Source organism: Arachis ipaensis, chromosome B2 (genome assembly GCF_059453495.1).
Source record: "Arachis ipaensis isolate K30076 ecotype BB chromosome B2, ASM5945349v1, whole genome shotgun sequence".
Taxonomy (NCBI): domain Eukaryota; kingdom Viridiplantae; phylum Streptophyta; class Magnoliopsida; order Fabales; family Fabaceae; genus Arachis; species Arachis ipaensis.
This window is the reverse complement of record NC_142437.1, coordinates 93,458,286-93,479,467: the sequence shown is the minus strand read 5'-3', so window position 1 is coordinate 93,479,467 and position 21,182 is coordinate 93,458,286. Positions and strand designations below refer to the sequence as shown.

Below are 21,182 nucleotides of genomic sequence, written 5' to 3'. Positions count from 1 at the left end.
TTTCAAGATCCAGGGAGCTTTATGATACCATGCACAATAGAGGGTGCTTGTACTAAGACAGCTCTATGTGACCTTGGAGCAAGTATCATTCTAATACCTGCATCCACCATCAGAAAGCTTGGCTTGACTGAAGAGGTCAAACCAACCTGGATATGTCTTCAACTTGCTGATGGCTCCATTAAATACCCATCAGGCATAATTGAGGACATGATTGTCAAGGTTGGGCCATTTGCCTTTCCCACTGACTTTGTAGTGCTGGAAATGGAGGAGCATAAGAGTGCAACTCTGATTCTAGGAAGACCTTTCCTAGCAAATGGACGAACTCTCATTGATGTTCAAAAAGGAGAAGTGACCCTGAGAGTCAATGAGAATGAGTTCAAGTTAAATGTTGTCAAAGCTATACAGCATCCAGACATGTCAAATAACTGCATGAGGGTTGATATTATTGACTCCCTGGTGGAAGAGGTCAATATGACTGAAAGTCTTGAATCAGAGCTAGAGGACATCTTTAAAGATGTTCAACCTGATCTGGAGGAACCAGAGGAAATAAAAGAACCTCTGAAAATCCCTCAGGAAGAGGAGAAACCTCCTAAACCAGAGCTCAAACCACTACCACCATCCCTAAAATATGCATTTCTGGGAGAGGGTGACACTTTTCCAGTGATCATAAGCTATACTTTAAATCCACAGGAAGAGAAAGCACTAATTCAAGTGCTAAGGACACACAAGATAGCTCTTGGGTGGTCCATAAGTGACCTTAAGGGCATTAGCCCAGCAAGATGCATGCACAAGATCCTATTGGAGGATGATGCTAAGCCAGTGGTTCAACCACAAAGGCGGCTAAATCCAGCCATGAAGGAAGTGGTGCAGAAAGAGGTCACTAAGTTACTAGAGGATAGGATTATTTATCCTATTTCTGATAGCCCCTGGGTGAGCCCTGTCCACGTTGTCCCCAAGAAGGGAGGCATGACAATGGTTCATAATGAAAAGAATGAACTGGTTCCTACAAGAACAGTTACAGGGTGGCGTATGTGTATTGACTACAGAAAGCTCAATACAGCCACCCGAAAGGATCATTTTCCTTTACCATTCATAGACCAGATGCTAGAGAGACTAGTAGGTCATGAATATTACTGCTTTTTGGATGGCTATTCAGGTTACAACCAAATTGTAGTGGATCCTCAGGACCAAGAGAAAACAACATTCACATGTCCTTCTGGAGTATTTGCCTACAGAAGGATGCCCTTTGGTCTATGCAATGCACCTGCAACCTTTCAGAGGTGCATGCTCTCTATCTTCTCTGATATAGTAGAAAAATTTCTGGAAGTCTTCATGGATGACTTTTCAGTATTTGGAGACTCATTCAGCTCCTGTCTTGACCATTTAGAACTTGTTCTGAAAAGATGCCAAGAGACCAACCTAGTTTTAAACTGGGAAAAATGTCACTTCATGGTGACTGAAGGAATTGTCCTTGGGCATAAAATTTCAAACAAGGGAATAGAGGTGGATCAAGCTAAAGTGGAAGTAATTGAAAAATTACCACCACCTGCCAATGTAAAGGCAATCAGAAGCTTTCTGGGACATGCAGGATTCTACAGGAGGTTTATAAATGATTTTTCAAAAATTGCAAAACCTCTGAGCAATCTGCTAGCTGCTGACACGCCATTTGTATTTGACACAGAGTGTCTGCAAGCGTTTGAAACCCTGAAAGCTAAGCTGGTCACAGCACCAGTCATCTCTGCACCAGACTGGACATTACCATTCGAACTAATGTGTGATGCCAGTGACCATGCCATTGGTGCAGTGTTGGGACAGAGGCATAACAAGCTTCTGCACGTCATTTACTATGCTAGCCGTGTTTTAAATGATGCACAGAAGAATTACACAACCACAGAAAAAGAGTTACTTGCAGTGGTTTATGCCATTGACAAGTTTAGATCCTATTTAGTAGGTTCAAAAGTGATTGTGTATACTGACCATGATGCTCTTAAATACCTACTCACAAAGCAGGATTCAAAACCCAGGCTCATAAGATGGGTGTTGCTTCTGCAAGAGTTTGATATAGAAATAAGAGACAGAAAATGGACAGAGAACCAGGTAGCTGATCACCTGTCCCGGATAGAACCAGTAGCAGGGGCGTCCCTCCCTTCTACTGAGATCTCTGAAACCTTTCCGGATGAGCAACTCTTTGCCATTCAGGAAGCACCATGGTTTGCAGACAGGAAAGGGAAGAAGCATGAAAGGCTTCTCTCAATACAGAGTCAAATAAAACCCCCACATTCAAACTCTAAGTTTGGTGTTAGAAGGCCACAACCAAACTCTAAGTTTGGTGTTAAGAGGCCATCATCATGCTCTGAGTATCTGTGAGGCTCCATGAGAGCCCACTGTCAAGCTACTGACATTAAAGAAGCGCTTGTTGGGAGGCAACCCAATTTTACTTATCTATGTTAATTTCTATTTTCTATTGTTATTTTATGTTTTCTGTAGGTTGATGATCATGTGAAGTCACAAAAACAATTGAAAAAGCAAAAACAAACTGAAAAATAGAATGAAAAATAGCACACCCTGGAGGAGAAGCCTACTGGCGTTTAAACGCCAGTAAAGGCAGCAGAATGGGCGTTAAACGCCCAGTCTGGCACCATTCTGGGCGTTTAACGCCAGAAATGGGCACCAGACTGGCGTTTAACGCTAGAAAAGGGCAAGAAGCTGGCGTTAAACGCCAGAAATGGGCAGCAACCTGGCGTTTAACGCCAGGATTGGCACCAAAGGGCGTTTTGCAAGCCTAATTGGTGCAGGGATGGGAAGTTTGGTGTGGAAAAGCTCAGCTTTTTTTGTTTTTCCATAACCATTTATGGCACCTAAGGCCGGAGAAACCTCTAGAAAGAGGAATGGAAAGACAATTGCTTCCACCTTCGAGTCATAAGAGATGGAGAGATTCATCTCAAAGGTCCATCAAGACCACTTCTATGAAGTTGTGGCCAAGACTCCTCATTGAAGATGACAAGCCCATCACTAAGAAAAGGATGGAGCAAACAAGAGAGCCCACTCATGGACCTCAACAAGAGCATGAGGAAAATTATCATCATGAAATCCCTGAGATGCCTCAAGGGATGCATTTTCCTCCACAAAACTATTGGGAGCAAATTAACACCTCCCTAGGAGAATTAAGTTCCAATAGGGGACAACTAAGGGTGGACCTCCTTCATGAAATTAGAGAAGATCAAAGAGTCATGAGAGAGGACCAACAAAGGCAAGGAAGAGACATTGAGGAGCTCAAGCACTCCATAAGATCTTCAAGAGGAAGAACTAGCCGCTATCACTAAGGTGGACCCGTTCTTTAATCTCCTTGTTCTTTATCTTCTGTTTTTTCGAATTTTTATGCTTTATGTTTATCTATGTTTGTGTCTTTATTACATGATCACTAGTGTCTTAGTGTCTATGCCTTAAAGCTATGAAAATGAATCCATCACCTATCTTAAATGAAAAATGTTTTCAATTGAAAAAGAAATAGAAGTGCATGAATTTCGAATTTTAAAACAGATTAATTATTTTGATGTGGTGGCAATACTTTTGTTTTTTTGAATAAATGCTTGAACAGTGCATATTTTTGAATTTGATGATTCATGAATGTTAAAATTGTTGGCTCTTGAAAGAATGATGGGAAAAGGAGAAATATTATTTGATGATCTGAAAAATCATAAAATTGATTCTTGAAGCAAGAAAAAGCAGTGAATAGAAAGCTTGCAGTAAAAAAAAAGAGAAAAAAAAAAGAAAAGTAAGAAGAAAAAGCCAATACCCCTTTAAACCAAAAGGCAAGGGTAATAAAAAGGATCCAAGGCTTTGAGCATCAGTGGATAGGAGGGCCCACAGGAATAAAATCCTAGCCTAAGCGGCTAACCAAGCTGTCCCTAACCATGTGCTTGTGGCGTGAAGGTGTCAAGTGAAAACTTGAGACTGAGCAGTTAAAGTCGTGGTCCAAAGAAAAAAGAGTGTGCTTAAGAGCTCTGGACACCTCTAATTGGGGACTCTAGCAAAGCTGAGTCACAATCTGAAAAGGTTCACCCAGTTATGTGTCTGTGGCATTTATGTATCCGGTGGTAATACTGGAAAACAAAGTACTTAGGGTCACGGCCAAGACTCATAAAGTAGCTGTGTTCAAGAATCAACATACTTAACTAGGAGAATCAATAACACTATCTGGATTCTGAGTTCCTATAGAAGCCAATCATTCTAAACTTCAAAGGATAAAGTGAGATGCCAAAACTGTTCAGAGGCAAAAAGCTAAAAGCCTCGCTCATCTAATTAATACTGATCTTCATAGGTGTTTTTGGAATTCATTGTATATTCTCTTCTTTTTATCCTATTTGATTTTTAGTTGCTTAGAAACAAGCAACAATTTAAGTTTGGTGTTGTGATGAGCGGATAATTTATACACTTTTTGGCATTGTTTTTAGTATGTTTTTAGTACATTTTAGTTAGTTTTTATTATGTTTTTATTAGTTTTTAAATAAAAATCACTTTTCTGGGCTTTACTATGAGTTTGTGTGTTTTTCTGTGATTTCAGGTATTTTCTGGCTGAAATTGAGGGACCTGAGCAAAAATCTGATTCAGAGGCTGAAAAAGGACTGCAGATGCTGTTGGATTCTGACCTCCCTGCACTCAAAGTGGATTTTCTGGAGCTACAGAAGCCCAATTGGCACGCTCTGAATTGCTTTGGAAAGTAGACATCCTGGGCTTTCCAGCAATATATAATAGTCTATACTTTTTTCGGGATTTAATGGCCCAAACAGGCGTTCCAAGTCAGCTCAAGAATTCTGGCGTTTAACTCCAGAACTGGCACAAAAGCTGGAGTTAAATGCCCAAACTGGCATAAAAGCTGGCGTTTAACTCCAAGAAATGTCTCTACACATGAAAGCTTCAATGCTTAGCCCAAACACACACCAAGTGGGCCCCGGAAGTAGAATTTTACAATAAACACCCTAGCTTACTCATTTTCTGTAACCCTAGGTCACTAATTTACTATAAATACTACTTTCAGTGATTCATATAGTACCTCATGACACTTTACATGTTTCTTGTTGTGTTCTCTACGGCATGAGTCTCTAAACCCCATTGTTGGGGGTGAGGAGCTCTGCTGTTCTTCATGAATTAATGCAATTACTACTGTTTTCCATTCTATTACGCTTGTTTCCATTCTAAGATATTCATTCACACTTCAACTTGATAAATGTGATGATCCGTGACACTCATCATCATTCTCACCTATGAACGCGTGCCTGATAACCACCTCCGTTCTACCTTAGATTGAATGCATATCTCTTAGCCTCATGATTCAAATCAGAGTCTTTGTGGTATAAGCTAGAATCATTGGCGGTCATTCCTGAGATCCAGAACGTCTAAACCTTGTCTGTGGTATTCTGAGTAGGATCTGGGAAGGGATGACTGTGACGAGCTTCAAACTCGTGAGTGTTAGGCATAGTGACAGACGCAAAAGGATCAATGGATCCTATTCCGACATGATCGAGAACCGACAGATGATTAGCCGTGCGGTGACAGCGTATTTGGAACATTTTCACTGAGAGGACGGGATGTAGCCATTGACAACGGTGATGCCCAACATAAAGCTTGCCATGGAAGGAGTCTTGCGTGCATGAAGAAGAAGACAGTAGGAAAGCAGAGGTTCAGAAGACAAAGCATCTCCAAAGCCTCAACATGTTCTTCATTACTGCATAACAAGTATTTATTTCATGTTCTTTTACTTTTTACAATTAAATCTGAGAATTACTGATATCCTGACTAAGAGTTACAAGATAATCATAGCTTGCTTCAAGCCGACAATCTCCGTGGGATCGACCCTTACTCACGTAAGGTATTACTTGGACGACCCAGTGCACTTGCTGGTTAGTTGTGCGGAGTTACAAAAGTGTGATTGTAATTTCGTGCACCAAGTTTTTGTTCATGGAGGAGGATGGAATGCTCTTTGTTGCTCCTCTCTCATGACTCTTTGATCTTCTCTAATTTCATGAAGGAGGTCCACCCTTAGTTGTCCCCTATTGGAACTTAATTCTCCTAGGGAGGTGTTAATTTGCTCCCAATAGTTTTGTGGAGGAAAATGCATCCCTTGAGGCATCTCAGGGATTTCATGATGATAATTTTCCTCATGCTCTTGTTGAGGTCCATGAGTGGGCTCTCTTGTTTGCTCCATCCTTTTCTTAGTGATGGGCTTGTCATCTTCAATGAGGAGTCTTGGCCACAACTTCATAGAAGTGGTCTTGATGGACCTTTGAGATGAATCTCTCCATCTCTTATGACTCGAAGGTGGAAGCAATTGTCTTTCCATTCCTCTTTCTAGAGGTTTCTCCGGCCTTAGGTGCCATAAATGGTTATGGAAAAACAAAAAAAGCTGAGCTTTTCCACACCAAACTTAAAAGGTTTGCTCGTCCTCGAGCAAAAGAATAAAGAAAGGAGGAGAAGAAGAAGAGATGGATGAGATGGAGGTGTGTGAATTATTCGGCCAAGGGGGTTTTAGTTGGTTATGATGTGGAAAAGGAAGGAGTGATGGTTTGAATTGGTGGAGGTTATTTGGGGAAGAGTATTATGAAAAGGTGTGAAGAAGTGAGAGAGTGAGTTAAGGTTGGTGGGGATCCTGTGGGGTCCACAGATCCTGAGGTGTCAAGGATTTCCCATCCCTGCACCAATTAGGCTTGCAAAACACCCTTTGGTGCCAATCCTGGCGTTAAACGCCAGGTTGCTACCCATTTCTGGCGTTTAACGCCAGCTTCTTGCCCTTTTCTGGCGTTAAACGCCAGTCTGGTGCCCATTTTTGGCGTTAAACGCCCAGAATGGTGCCAGACTGGGCGTTTAACGCCCATTCTGCTGCCTTTACTGGCGTTTAAACGCCAGTAGGCTTCTCCTCCAGGGTGTGCTATTTTTCATTCTGTTTTTCAGTTTGTTTTTGCTTTTTTAATTGTTTTTGTGACTTCACATGATCATCAACCTACAGAAAACATAAAATAACAATAGAAAATAGAAATTAACATAGATAAGTAAAATTGGATTGCCTCCCAACAAGTGCTTCTTTAATGTCAGTAGCTTGACAGTGGGCTCTCATGGAGCCTCACAGATACTCAGAGCATGATGATGGCCTCTTAACACCAAACTTAGAGTTTGGTTGTGGCCTTCTAACACCAAACTTAGAGTTTGAATGTGGGGGTTTTATTTGACTCTGTATTGAGAGAAGCCTTTCATGCTTCTTCCCTTTCCTGTCTGCAAACCATGGTGCTTCCTGAATGGCAAAGAGTTGCTCATCCGGAAAGGTTTCAGAGATCTCAGTAGAAGGGAGGGACGCCCCTGCTACTGGTTCTATCCGGGACAGGTGATCAGCTACCTGGTTCTCTGTCCATTTTCTGTCTCTTATTTCTATATCAAACTCTTGCAGAAGCAACACCCATCTTATGAGCCTGGGTTTTGAATCCTGCTTTGTGAGTAGGTATTTAAGAGCATCATGGTCAGTATACACAATCACTTTTGAACCTACTAAATAGGATCTAAACTTGTCAATGGCATAAACCACTGCAAGTAACTCTTTTTCTGTGGTTGTGTAATTCTTCTGTGCATCATTTAAAACACGGCTAGCATAGTAAATGACGTGCAGAAGCTTGTTATGCCTCTGTCCCAACACTGCACCAATGGCATGGTCACTGGCATCACACATTAGTTCGAATGGTAATGTCCAGTCTGGTGCAGAGATGACTGGTGCTGTGACCAGCTTAGCTTTCAGGGTTTCAAACGCTTGCAGACACTCTGTGTCAAATACAAATGGCGTGTCAGCAGCTAGCAGATTGCTCAGAGGTTTTGCAATTTTTGAAAAATCCTTTATAAACCTCCTGTAGAATCCTGCATGTCCCAGAAAGCTTCTGATTGCCTTTACATTGGCAGGTGATGGTAATTTTTCAATTACTTCCACTTTAGCTTGATCCACCTCTATTCCCTTGTTTGAAATTTTATGCCCAAGGACAATTCCTTCAGTCACCAGGAAGTGACATTTTTCCCAGTTTAAAACTAGGTTGGTCTCTTGGCATCTTTTCAGAACAAGTTCTAAATGGTCAAGACAGGAGCTGAATGAGTCTCCAAATACTGAAAAGTCATCTATGAAGACTTCCAGAAATTTTTCTACCATATCAGAGAAGATAGAGAGCATGCATCTCTAAAAGGTTGCAGGTGCATTGCATAGACCAAAGGGCATCCTTCTGTAGGCAAATACTCCAAAAGGACATGTGAGTGCTGTTTTCTCTTGGTCCTGAGGATCCACTATAATTTGGTTGTAACCTGAATAGCCATTCAAAAAGCAGTAATATTCATGACCTGCTAGTCGCTCTAGCATCTGGTCTATGAATGGTAAAGGAAAGTGATCCTTTCGGGTGGCTGTATTGAGATTTCTGTAGTCAATACACATACGCCACCCTGTAACTGTTCTTGTAGGAACCAGTTCATTCTTTTCATTATGAACCACTGTCATGCCTCCCTTCTTGGGGACAACGTGGACAAGGCTCACCCAGGGGCTATCAGAAATAGGATAAATAATCCCAGTCTCTAGTAACTTAGTGACCTCTTTCTGCACCACTTCTTTCATGGCTGGATTTAGCCGCCTTTGTGGTTGAACCACTGGCTTAGCATCATCCTCCAATAGGATCTTGTGCATGCATCTTGCTGGGCTAATACCCTTAAGGTCACTTATGGACCACCCAAGAGCTGTCTTGTGTGTCCTTAGCACTTGAATTAGTGCTTTCTCTTCCTGTGGATTTAAAGCAAAGCTTATGATCACTGGAAAAGTGTCACCCTCTCCCAGAAATGCATATTTTAGGGATGGTGGTAGTGGTTTGAGCTCTGGTTTAGGAGGTTTCTCCTCTTCCTGAGGGATTTTCAGATGTTCTTTTATTTCCTCTGGTTCCTCCAGATCAGGCTGAACATCTTTAAAGATGTCCTCTAGCTCTGATTCAAGACTTTCAGTCATATTGACCTCTTCCACCAGGGAGTCAATAATATCAACGCTCATGCAGTCATTTGACGTGTCTGGATGCTGCATAGCTTTGACAACATTTAACTTGAACTCATTCTCATTGACTCTCAGGGTCACTTCCCCTTTTTGGACATCAATGAGAGTTCATCCAGTTGCTAGGAAAGGTCTTCCTAGAATCAGAGTTGCACTCTTATGCTCCTCCATTTCTAGCACTACAAAGTTAGTGGGAAAGGCAAATGGCCCAACTTGTTCTTCAACTTGATGAATGTGATGATCCGTGACACTCATCATCATTCTCACCTATGAACGTGTGCCTGACAACCACCTCCGTTCTACCTTCGATTGAGTATGTATCTCTTGGGTTTCTAATCTAAGATTGGAACCTTCATGGTATAGGCTAGAATTAATGGCAGCCATTCTTGAGATCCGGAAAGTCTAAACCTTGTCTGTGGTATTCCGAGTAGGATCTGGGAAGGGATGACTGTGACGAGCTTCAAACTCGCGATTGTGGGGCATGTGACAGATGCAAAAGGATCAATGGATCCTATTCCGACATGATCGAGAACCGACAGCTGATTAGCCGATGTTGTGACAGAGCATCAGGACCATTTTCTTTGAGAGAACGGGATGTAGCCATTGACAATGGTGGTGCCCAACATAAAGCTTGCCATGGAAAGGAGTATGAATGATTGGAAGAAGGCAATAGGAAAGCAGAGGTTCAAGGGGAACAAAGCATCTTCATACGCTTATCTGAAATCCACCAATGAATTACATAAGTATCTCTATCTTTATTTTATGTTTATTTTCGTTACCTTAAACTCCATAACCATTTGAATCTGCCTGACTGAGATTTACAAGATGACCATAGCTTGCTTCAAGCCGACAATCTCCGTGGGATCGACCCTTACTCACGTAAGGTTTATTACTTGGACGACCCAGTGCACTTGCTGGTTAGTTGTGCGGAATTGTGACAAAGTGTGATTCACATTTGAGAGCTCCAAGTCTTTGGCGCCATTGTTGATGATCACAATTTCGTGCACCAAGTTTTTGGCACTGTTGCCGAGGATTGTTCGAGTTTGGCCAACTGACGGTTCATCTTGTTGCTTAGATTAGGTACTTTTCAGAACTTTTAAGAATGATTTCTAGAGTTTCAAGGTGATGTTCTTATCATCACAAAAGCTGATTGATTCTCATCAATTTAGCTGTTGAATGTAATGTCCTGCTGAAGTTTGGCCAAACATGTCTAATCTTTTTAGACTGAAGCTTTAGACTAACATTGCATGATTCCTGGAATTCTTATTAAAATTTTTGAATCTCTTTATTTTCTCTTCCATATAAGTTTCGAAAATCACAAAAAAATTTATAAAACTATAAAAACCAAAAATATTTTATGTTTTTTGTTTGAGTCTAGTATCAATTTTTAAGTTTGGTGTCAATTGCATGACTTTCTTCTTCTTGCATTTTTCGAATTTATACATATTGTTCTTCATTGATCTTCAAGTTGTTCTTGATGATTTCATTGCTCTGATCTTTAAATTCTCTTGTTTTGTGTGTTTTATTGTTTCTCATATGCATTCTCAATTTGTTAGTGCCTCTTATATGAAAATTTTTAAGTTTGGTATCCTGCATGCATTATTTGATTTGAGTTTCCTAAGATTAGTTGTATTTTGATTGTTTCTCATCATCAAAAATTCAAAAAAATATTTTTAAACTATGTCTTTTCAAGTCAATAATACAGAGAATTGAAGATTCAGAACATTCAGCAGAGGAATCAAACAGAAAAAGCTGGGCGTTCAAAACGCCCAGTGAAGAAGGAAAACTGGCGTTTAAATGCCAACCAGGGTACCTGGCTGGGTGTTTAACGCCCAAAAAGGTAGAGTTTTGGGCGTTAAATGCCAGAATGGTCACCATTCTGGGCGTTTAACGCCAGGATGACACAAGAGGGAAGATTTTGTTTTTAATTCACATTTTTTTCAAGTTTTTATGTTTTTTCAAAATCAAATCTTTTTCAAATCATATCTTTTCAATCATATCTCTTTCAAAATCAATTTCTTTCCATTTTATATTTATTTTTACCATTTTCAAAAATCCTTGCTTCAATTAAAGATTTACTTCAAAACTTTCAAGTTGTTACTTGCCTATTAAGAAAGGATCAAACTTTAAATTTTAAAATCATATCTTTTAATTTCTTGATAGTCAAGTAATCAACTTTAATTTAAAAAAAAAATTCTTCTTTTTCTAAATTGATTTTCAATCATCTCTTTTTAAACATATCTTTTCAATCACATCTTTTTCAAAATTAATTTTTTTCAATCATATCTTTTTCTAATTTCAAAATCTTTTTCAAAAATCACTTTATTTCTTTCCCAATCTTAGTTTTTGAAATTCTCAATCAAATTTTCAAATTTCTTTTTAAAATCTTTTAATTAATTTTCGAAAATTCTTCCCCTCTTCTCACATCCTTCTATTTAAGGGACTAAGACTCCTCCTCAAGGTACAATTCGAACTCCCTCTTTCTTTATATGTTCGAATTATCCTCCATCTACCTCCTCCTTCTAGTCTTCTTTTCCTCTGACACCTCAATGAATCTCTATACTGTGACATAGAGGATTCCCTACTTTCTTGTTATCTTCTCTTTCATATGAGCAAGAACAAAGATAAAGACATAATTGTTCAAGCTGATCCTGAACCTGAAAGGACCTTGAAGAGAAAGCTAAGAGAAGCTAAAGAACAATTCTCTTTAGAGGGCCTAACAGAGCTCTTCAAAGAAGAAGAAACCATGGCAGCCGATAACAACAATGCCAACAATGCAAGGAAGGTGCTTGGTGACTTTACTGCACCTACTCCTGATTTCTATGGGAGAAGCATCTCAATCCTTGCCATTGGAGCAAACAACTTTGAGCTTAAACCTCAATTAGTTTCTCTAATGCAATAGAATTGCAAGTTTCATGGATTTCTATTGGAAGATCCTCATTAGTTCTTAGCTGAGTTCTTGCAAATCTGTGACACTGCCAAGACCAATGGGGTTGACCCTGAAGTCTACAGACTTATGCTCTTTCCTTTTGCTGTAAGAGACAGAGCTAGAACATGGTTGGATTCACAACCTAAGGAAAGCCTGAACTCTTGGGAAAAGCTAGTTAATGCCTTCTTGGCAAAGTTCTTTCCACCTCAAAAATTGAGTAAGCTTAGAGTGGAAGTCTAAACCTTTAGACAGAAGGATGGTGAGTCCCTCTATGAAGCTTGGGAGAGATACAAGCAATTGATCAGAAGGTGCCCTTCTGACATGCTTTCAAAATGGAGCATCATAGGAATCTTCTATGATGGTCTGTCTGAACTATCCACTTCCATGTGTATAGACTTTTCTTGGAGTTAAACGCCAGCTTTTGTGCCAGTTTAGGCGTTTAACTCCAGCTTTTGTGCCAGTTTTGGAGTTAAACGCCTGAATTCTTGAGATGACTTGGAACGCCTGTTTGAGCCATCAAATCTCAGGCAAAGTATGGACTATTATATATTGCTGGAAAGCCTAAGATGTCTACTTTCCAACGCAATTGAGAGCGCGCTAATTGGGCTTCTGTAGCTCCAGAAAAGCTACTTTGAGTGCAGGGAGGTCAGAATCCAACAGCAACTGTAGTCCTTTTTCAGCCTCTGAATCAGATTTTTGCTCAGGTCCCTCAATTTCAGCCAGAAAATACCTGAAATCCCAGAAAAACACACAAACTCATAGTAAAGCCCAAAAAAGTGATTTTTATTTAAAAACTAATAAAAACATAATAAAAACTAACTAAAATGTACTAAAAACATACTAAAAACAATGCCAAAAAGCGTATAAATTATCCGCTCATCACAACTCCTTTCCATGGCAAGCTTTATGTTGGGCATCACCGTTGTCAATGGCTACATCCCATCCTCTCAGTGGAAATGGTCCTGATGCTCTGTCACAACATCAGCTAATCAGCTGTCGGTTCTCGATCATGTCGGAATAGGATCCATTGATCCTTTTTGCGTCTATCACACGCCCCACAATCGCGAGTTTGAAGCTCGTCATAGTCATCCCTTCCCAGATCCTACTCGGAATACCACAGACAAGGTTTAGACTTTCCAGATCTCAGGAATGGCTGCCATTAATTCTAGCCTATACCACGAAGGTTCCAATCTTAGATTAGAAACCCAAGAGATACACACTCAATCGAAGGTAGAACGGAGGTGGTTGTCAGGCACTCATTCATAGGTGAGAATGATGATGAGTGTCACGGATCATCACATTCATCAACTTGAAGAACAAGTGATATCTTAGAGAAGAAGTAGGCGTGAATTGAATAGAAAAATAGTAGTAATTGCATTAATTCATGAGGAACAGCAGAGCTCCACACCTTAATCTATGGTGTGTAGAAACTCCACCATTGAAAATACATAAGAACAAGGTCTAGGCATGGCCGTGAGGCTAGCATCCATGATCTAAGAACTACACGTCCAAAGATGAACAAAAGATAATTTCAAGATGAAAATACGATAGCAACAGGTCCTATTTATAGAGAACTAGTAGCCTAGGGTTACAGAAATCAGTAATTAATGCAGAAATCTTCTTCCGGGCCCACTTGGTGTGTGCTTGTGTTGAGAATTGAAGCTTTCATGTGTAGAGACTTTTCTTGGAGTTAAACGCCAGCTTTTGTGCCAGTTTGGGTGTTTAACTCCAGCTTTTGTGCCAGTTTTGGAGTTAAACGCCAGAATTCTTGAGCTGACTTGGAACGCCTGTTTGGGCCATCAAATCTCTGGAAAAGTATAGACTATTATATATTGCTGGAAAGCCCAGGATGTCTACTGTTTAACGCAATTAAAAGCGCGCCAATTGGGCTTCTGTAGCTCCAGAAAATCCACTTTGAGTGCAGGGAGGTCAGAATCCAACAGCATCTGCAGTCCTTTTTCAGCCTCTGAATCAGATTTTTGCTCAGGTCCCTCAATTTCAGCCAGAAAATACCTGAAATCACAGAAAAACACACAAACTCATAGTAAAGTCTAGAAGAGTGATTTTTAAATAAAAACTAATAAAAATATAATAAAAACTAATTAAAATATACTAAAAACATACTAAAAACAATGCCAAAAAGCGTAAAAATTATCCGCTCATCACAACACCAAACTTAAATTGTTGCTGGTCCCCAAGCAACTGAAAATCAAATAGGATAAAAAGAAGAGAATGTACAATGAATTCCAAAAATATCTATGAAGATCAGTATTAATTAGATGTGCGGGGCTTTTAGCTTTTTGCTTCTGAACAGTTTTGGCATCTCACTTTATCCTTTGAAGATCTTATGGAGTGCTTGATCTCCTCAATGTCTCTTCCTTGCCTTTGTTGCTCCTCTCTCATGGTTCTTTGATCTTCTCTAATTTCATGGAGGAGGATGGATTTCTCTTGGTGCTCCACCCTTAGTTGTCCCATGTTGGAACTTAATTCTCCTAGGGAGATGTTGATTTGCTCCCAATAGTTTTATGGAGGAAGATGCATCCCTTGAGGCATCTCAGGGATTTCATGATGAGAAATTTCCTTATGCTCTTGATGAGGTTCTCTTGTTTGCTCCATCCTTTTCTTAGTGATGGGCTTGTCCTCATCAATGAGAATGTCTCCCTCTATGTCAATTCCAACTGAATTACAAAGGTGATAAATGAGATGAGGAAAGGCTAACCTTGCCAAAGGAGAGGACTTTTCCGCCACCTTGTAGAGTTCTTGGGATATAACCTCATGAACTTTCACTTCCTCTCCAATCATGATGCTATGTATCATGATAGCCCGGTCTATAGTAGCTTTGGACCGGTTGCTAGTGGGAATGATTGAGCGTTGGATGAACTCCAACCATCCCCTAGCCACGGGCTTGAGGTCATGCCTTCTTAGTTGAACCGGCTTCCCTCTTGAATCTCTCTTCCATTGAGCGCCCTCTTCACATATGTCCATGAGTACTTGGTCCAACCTTTGATCAAAGTTGACCCTTCTAGTGTAGGGGTGTGCATCTCCTTGCATCATGGGCAAGTTGAATGCCAACCTTACATTTTCTGGACTAAACTCCAAGTATTTTCCTGGGACCATTGTAAGCCAATTCTTGGGGTCTGGATTCACACTTTGATCATGGTTCTTGGTGATCCATGCATTGGCATAGAACTCTTGAACCATTAAGATTCCGACTTGTTGAATGGGGTTGGTGAGAACTTCCCAACCTCTTCTTCGGATCTCATGTCGGATCTCCGGATATTCGCCATTTTTGAGCTTAAAAGGGACCTCGATGATCACCTTCTTCTTGGCCACAACTTCATATAAGTGGTCTTGATGCACCCTTGAGAGGAATCTCTCCATCTCCCATGATTCGGAGGTGGAAGCTTTTGCCTTCCCTTTCCTCTTTCTAGAGGTTTCTCCGGCATTTGGTGCCATAAATGGTTATGGAAAAACAAAAAGCTTTAGATTTTACCACACCAAACTTAGAAGGTTGCTCGTCCTCGAGTAAAAGAAGAAAGAAGAGAGTAGATGAAGAAGAAATAGAGGAGATGAAGTGGGCTTTGTGTTTTGGCCAAGGGGGAGAAGTGGTGTTTAGGTTGCGTGAAAATGAAGGAGTGAAGATGAGTTTATATAGGAGTGAGAGGGGTGTGTATGGTTCGGCTATAGAGGGTGGGTTTGGGAGGGAAAGTGGTTTGAATTTGATTGGTGAGGTAGGTGGGGTTTTATTAAGGATGGATGTGAGTGGTGAAGAGAATGGTGGGATTTGATAGGTGAGGGGTTTTTGGGGAAGAGGTATTGAGGTGATTGGTGAATGGGTGAAGAAGAAAGAGAGTGGTGGGGTAGGTGGGAATCCTGTGGGGTCCACAGATCCTGAGGTGTCAAGGATGTCTCATCCCTGTACTAAGTGGCGTGCAAAACGCTCCTTTCTGCCAATCCTGGCGTTAAACGCTAGGCTGCTGCCCATTTCTGGCATTTAACACCAGTTTCTTGCCCATTCCTGGCGTTAAACGCCAGTCTGGTGCCCATTTCTGGCGTTAAACGCCCAGAATGGTGCCAGACTGGGCGTTTAACGCCCATTCTGCTACCTTTACTGGCGTTCAAACGCCAGTAACTGTCTCCTCCAAGGTGTTCTATTTTTCATTCTGTTTTTCACTTTGTTTTTGTTTTTTCAATTGTTTTTCTGACTTCACATGATCATCAACCTACAGAAAATATAAAATAACAAAAGAAAATAGAAATTTAACATAGATAATTAAAGATTGGGTTGCCTCCCAACAAGCGCTTCTTTAATGTCAATAGCTTGACAGTGGCTCTCATGGAGCCTCACAGATGTTCAGAGCAATGTTGGAACCTCCCAACACCAAACTTAGAGTTTGAATGTGGGGGTTCAACACCAAACTTAAAGTTTGGTTGTGGCCTTCTAACACCAAACTTAGAGTTTGACTGTGGGGGCTCTGTTTGACTCTGTATTGAGAGAAGCTCTTCATGCTTCCTCTCCATGGTGACAGAGGGATATCCTTGAGCTTTAGACACAAGGGAGTCTTCATTCACTTGAATGATCAATTCTCCTCTATCAACATCAATCACAACTTTTGCTGTGGCTAGGAAGGGTCTGCCAAGGATGATGGATTCATCCATACACTTCCCAGTTTCTAGGATTATGAAATCAGCAGGGATGTAATAGGATCTTGTGCATACATCTTGCTGGGCTAATGCCCTTAAGGTCACTTATGGACCATCCAAGAGCTGTCTTGTGTGTCCTTAGCACTTGAATTAGTGCTTTCTCTTCCTGTGGATTTAAAGCAAAGCTTATGATTACTGGAAAAGTGTCACCCTCTCCCAAAAATATGTATTTCAGGGATGGTGGTAGTGGTTTGAGCTCAGGTTTAGGAGGTTTCTCCTCTTCCTGAGGGATTTTCAGAGGTACTTTTATTTTCTCTGATTCCTCCAGATCAGGCTGAACATCTTTAAAGATCTCTTCTAGCTCTGATTCAAGACTCTCAGTCATATTGGTCTCTTCCACTAAAGAGTCAATAATATCAGTGCTCATGCAGTCATTTGATGTGTCTGGATGCTGCATAGCTTTGACAGCATTTAACTTGAACTCATCTTCATTGACTCTCAGGGTCACTTCCCCTTTTTGTACATCAATAAGAGTTCGTCCAGTTGCTAGGAAAGGTCTTCCTAGAATGAGAGTTGCACTCTTGTGCTCCTCCATTTCCAGCACTACAAAGTCAGTGGGAAAGGCAAATGGCCCAACCTTGACAATCATGTCTTCAATGATGCCTGATGGATATTTAATGGAGCCATCAGTAAGTTGAAGACATATCCGGGTTGTTTTGACTTCTTCAGTCAACCCAAGCTTTCTGATATTGGATGCAGGTATTAGATTGATACTTGCTCCAAGGTCACATAGGGCTGTCTTGGTACAGGCACCCTCTAATGTGCATGGTATCATAAAGCTTCCTGCATCTTGAAGCTTCTCTGGTAAGCTTTTCAGAATGACTGCACTGCATTCTTCAGTGAGAAACACTTTTTCAGTTTCTCTCCAATCCTTCTTATGACTTAAGATCTCTTTCATGAACTTTGCATAAGAGGGTATTTGCTCAAGTGCCTATGCAAATGGAATCTTTATTTCAAGAGTCCTGAGATAGTCTGCAAAGTGGGCAAATTGTTTATCCTATTCTTCTTGGCGGAGTTTCTGAGGATAAGGCATCTTGGCTTTATATTCTTCAACCTTAGTTGCTGCAGGTTTATTCCCTACAGGAGTGGTTGGAGAAGCCTTCTTAGAGGGGTTACTATCAGCGCTTGCAGGTGTCTGATCCCTCATTGGCGTTTGATCGCCAGGATTGGGTGCTGGATGGGCGTTTAACGCCAGCTTCCCACCCTTTTCTGGCGTTTGAACGCCAGAACTGGACAAGGAATAGGCGTTTAACGCCAACTTTTCCCCTTTTTTGGCGTTTGAATGCCATAGTTATTCCTCTCTGGGCTCTTGATGTCCTCAGAGGGATTTTGGGTAGTGGTTTAGTCATTCTCTGTCATTTGTTCCCTTCTTGACTTTTTGCTACTTTGAGCTGAGTTATTCAATGTCTTCCCGCTCCTTAGTTGGACAGCTTGGAATTCTTCTGTTATCTGTTTAGATAGCTACTGTCTTGTCTGATTCAATTGTGCTTCTATATTCTTATTAGCATTTTTAGTGTCTTGGAGCATCTCTTTGAATTCTGCTAATTGTTTTGTCATAAGGAGTAATTGTTGATTAAGTTCCACAATCTGTTCTTTAGGATTGGGATTAATAGTTACTGCCATAGCCTCTTTTTTTATGGAGGACTCACTCTTTGAGTACAGATGTTGATTTCTAGCAACTGTATCTATGAGTTCTTGAGCCTCTTCAATTGTTTTTCTCATGTGTATAGATCCACCAGCTGAGTGGTCTAGGGACATCTGAGCTTTTTCTGTAAGCCCATAGTAAAAGATGTCTAACTGTACCCACTCTGAAAACATTTCAGAAGGGCATTTTCTCAGCATCCCTCTGTACCTCTCCCAAGCATTATAAAGGGATTCATGATCTTCTTGTTTAAAGCCTTGGATGTCCAGTCTTAGCTGTGTCATCCTTCTTGGAGGGTAAAATTGATTCAGGAATTTGTTTGTTAATTGCCTCCATGTTTTTATGCTTGATATGGGTTGGTTATTTAACCACCTCTTAGCTTGATCTTTTACAGCAAATGGAAACAATAATAATCTGTAGACATCCTGATCCACTTCTTTATCACGTACTGTGTCAGCAATTTGTAAGAACTGTGCCAGAAACTCAGTAGGTTCTTCCTGTGGGAGACCGGAATACTAGCAATTTTGCTGCACCATGATAATGAGCTGAGGGTTTAGCTCAAAGCTGCTTGATTTGATGGGAGGTATACAGATGCTACTCCCATATGCAGCTGTAATGGGGTTAGCATATGACCCCAGAGTCCTTCTGGACTGTTCACTTCCACTTATGTCCATGATGGAGAAAAGGGAATTGATATGAATTATTATTTATTTTTTTTTTAAAAAGTAACTGAAAATAATAGGTAAAATAAATGGAAAATAAAATAAAATTTCGAAACAAAAAGAAAATAAAAGCAAATTGAAAACTAAATTAATTAATCAATTAAAAAGATTTTGAAATTAGTAATTAAAAAGATATGATTGAAAATTATTTTGAAAATGATATGAAAAGATCAATTTTTGAAATTAGAATATTGACTTGACAAAAAAAAAAGATATGATTTTGAAAATCTTTGACTAAATTAATGCAAAATTTCAACAATAATGAGTAAAATAAGGAAAAAATATTTTTTTGATTTTTGAATTTTAATGAGGAAAGAGAAAAACAACAAAATGACTCTAAACTTAGAAATTTTAAATCAAAACAATGAAAACAAACAAGAAAATTTTGAATGTCAAGACGAACACCAAGAACACTTTGAAAATCAAGATGAACACCAAGAACAAATTTTTGAAAAAAAAATTTAAGTAAATAAAAGCACAAGGAACACCAAACTTAAAATTTTTAGAAAACCAAACACAAATTTTCGAAAATTTTAAAGAAAAACAACAAGAAGACACCAAACTTAAAATTTTAAAAAAAAATCAAGAAAGTACTAAACACATGCAAATTTCGAAAAATAAAAGGAAGTAAAAGCATGCAATTGACACCAAACTTAAAATATGAAACTAAACTCAAATAAAAGACTCTAAACCAACAAAAATAAATTAGTCCTAATCTAAGCAACAAGATAAACCGTCAGTTGTCCAAACTCGAACAATCCCCGGCAACGGCGCCAAAAACTTTGTGCACGAAATTACAATCACACTTTTGCAACTCCGCACAACTAACCAGCAAGTGCACTGGGTCGTCCAAGTAATACCTTACGTGAGTAAGGGTTGATCCCACGGAGATTGTCAGCTTGAAGCAAGCTATGGTTATCTTGTAACTCTTAGTCAGGATATCAATAATTCTCAGATTTAATTGTAAAAAGTAAAAGAACATGAAATAAATACTTGTTATGCAGTAATGAAGAACAGGTTGAGGCTTTGGAGATGCTTTGTCTTCTGAACCTCTGCTTTCCTACTGTCTTCTTCTTCATGCACGCAACACTCCTTCCATGGCAAGCTTTATGTTGGGCATCACCGTTGTCAATGGCTACATCCCGTCCTCTCAATGAAAATGTTCCAAATGCGCTGTCACCGCACGGCTAATCATCTGTTGGTTCTCGATCATGTTGGAATAGGATCCATTGATCCTTTTGCGTCTGTCACTACGCCCAACACTCGCGAGTTTGAAGCTCGTCACAGTCATCCCTTCCCAGATCCTACTCAGAATACCACAGACAAGGTTTAGACGTTTCGGATCTTAGGAATGACCGCCAATGATTCTAGCTTATACCACGAAGACTCTGATTTGAATCATGAGGCTAAGAGATATGCATTCAATCTAAGGTAGAACGGAGGTGGTTGTCAGGCACGCGTTCATAGGTGAGAATGATGATGATTGTCACGGATCATCACATTCATCAGGTTGAAGTGCGAATGAATATCTTAGAATAGAAGCAAGCATGATAGAATGAAAAACAGTAGTAATTGCATTAATTCATGAAGAACAGCAGAGCTCCTCACCCCCAACAATGGGGTTTAGAGACTCATGCCGTGGAGAATACAATAAGAAACGTGTAAAGTGTCATGAGGTACAAGATGAATCACTGAAAGTAGTATTTATAGTAAACTAGTGACCTAGGGTTACAGAAAATGAGTAAGCTAGGGTGTTTATTGTAAAAATCCACTTCCGGAGCCCACTTGGTGTGTGCTTGGGCTGAGCATTGAAGCTTTCATGTGTAGAGACATTTCCTGGAGTTAAACGCCAGTTTTTATGCCAGTTTGGGCGTTTAACTCCAGCTTTTGTGCCAGTTCTGGAGTTAAACGCCAGAATTCTTGAGCTGAATTAGAACGCCTGTTTGGGCCATCAAATCTCGGGTAAAGTATGGACTATTATATATTGCTGGAAAGCCCAGGATGTCTACTTTCCAACGCAATTAAGAGCGCACCAATTGGGCTTTTTTAGCTCCAGAAAATCCACTTTGAGTGCAGGAAGGTCAGAATCCAACAGGATCTGCAGTCCTTTTTCAGCCTCTGAATCAGATTTTT

General features: G+C 40.2%; 1 non-coding gene across 1 annotated transcript; it reads right to left on the bottom strand.

Moving 5' to 3' along the window:
- Positions 1 to 12,200: 12,200 nt before the first annotated feature.
- LOC148574872 (small nucleolar RNA R71) lies at positions 12,201 to 12,308 on the bottom strand. Its single transcript, XR_015906296.1, has one exon. It is a non-coding gene; the product is annotated as a small nucleolar RNA R71 (small nucleolar RNA).
- Between the last annotated feature and the right edge of the window lie 8,874 nt (positions 12,309 to 21,182).